We start from the raw sequence: 2,083 nt of genomic DNA on the forward strand, positions 1-2,083 counted from the left end.
TGGATATGAATTTGATACTTCCTGCTATATCACACACATGGTTTCTCCTCAATATTCTACAGTATGGTGGACTTGTCTTATACTTCTCATGTTGTTCTCATACTTACTCGAGGGAGCGATAGATTGAATTCATGTTCTCTCAGCAGATTTATAGTAGCCAGAAGACAGATATCCAGGACATAACACTAACTGCTCTCTGGCTATGTGATGAAACATGTAATTGTATTACTGATGGTGTTCATTGGGCTACAGGAATTGGAAATGGGTATTTTCAAAGTGAAGTTGCTACATAACATTAAGAAAATTGCTATGGAAGCACAGTTAATGATCTCAGTTGGTAGCATTTAGCTAAGGCATTTAGACTAATAGCAACATCACACTGAATTTACTGTAATTCTGCAGCCTTCTCTCTCCTTTGCTGCCGACATGTTCATTCTCCAAACAGCAATAACAGTTAGAGATTGCATTTATTTCAATTGCTTAACACAATTCACAGATTAATACCCTGCACCATTGTGACAGGATTAACATTCTAATTTAATTACTAGCCAAAAAATTTAAAAAGACAATAATGTTATTTGAAGGGAAAATGAGTTAAGAGAAAATAAAATCAAACCTTGAAATTCATCGATACTAGCAAGACATTACCACTAGTTGTGCCTTCAGTACCATAAAACATGTTTATAGTATGTATCTACTCTAATACTTCTTAAATATTTTTGTACTTGAGACAATTGGAGCACATCAAAACTTGTACACAAAGCCAGTATTGCTCTAATGCTAAAAGCAGGTAAAGATATCAGCTGTGGCTGTTGCTGGGAGGTCTGCTGTTATATGTGAAGGGAAAGAGACCAGGAGTAGATGGGGGAAGGGCGTGAGTCAGAAGTATGGAGGGAGCAGAAATTATAATTCCGAAATAGTGTATGCTAGAAAACATAATAACTAATAGTTAAACCTTAGGCCAATATCATTGATGAAAATAGATACAAATAATCTCAATAAAATTCTTGCAAACATAGGCATATATCAATATAATCAACCATCCTAATCGCATTTGCTTTATCCTAAGGATGCATATGCAAGTCAACAGATGTAACAAACTATGTAAGTGGATTTAAGGACATTCATGGGTTCTTGTCAATACCTGTAGACTCTGACAAAATCAAACATACCTTATGATAAAATCCTTATAGCGATAGGATGGGAGTGACCATATCCCAACGCAAACCCTAATGCTTATGCTCTTAAAATCTGTTCCATTTATTTTGGATGGTGTTTTTAATTGAATCAGCAGTGCACTTGAAGTATTAATTCTCACTCAGTCTTTATATTAAAACCACATCGTTATTATGATGAGATTAGGAGACACGGCATTTGCTAGAGGTAAGGTTCTAAAGACAGATCCCTTATCTATTTATTATCACTCTCATTCTGTCTGCTCATGGGGGCACACAACACAAGATCTACAATCCAAGATCCTTGCCCTTTGCAGCCTGCAGAACTACGTGAAATAAACTTATGTTGTTTCTTTGTGACTTGGTTTACATTGTCCTGTTATAGTGAAATAATTAAATATACTATAAAATACAGAATTCTCAAGATAGGGATGATCTAGCACTGGAAACCTATGTTAGTAGCATAACTCTAATCTATTATGGCAATGTGGGAGAAAAGGAATTGTAGACAAATCATTTATAGAAGTGATCTCTTGGCCTTCCAGAAATGTGTCTATCAATGGACCCCTGTGCTGTCACCTCCCTCTAGGTTCATACTGAGAGACTGTAGACGAGATGTAGCCATGAGTATAGCACACACTTGTCTAGCATCCAGTAAGTATGCAGTGGGAAGAGAAACATACTAAGACTGGCCCTGTCTCCTCTGAATGGAAGACATTGAAACTGTTCTTATGCTGTGGCCTGGGATCATACTGAGCTATAGTAATCCACTCAGGTTTATGTATTCATTCAGGTATTGCAAGATTCTGGAAGCTTCCCTTTAAAAGGTGGGCCTTGTTTGGATTCTATCTGCCATTAAGGAGTGATGAGTTTTAGATATATTCGTAGTTGTTTCTAGGGATATTTTA

The sequence above is a fragment of the Rattus rattus genome, chromosome 12 (assembly GCF_011064425.1).
Source record: "Rattus rattus isolate New Zealand chromosome 12, Rrattus_CSIRO_v1, whole genome shotgun sequence".
NCBI classification, from domain to species: Eukaryota; Metazoa; Chordata; class Mammalia; order Rodentia; family Muridae; genus Rattus; species Rattus rattus.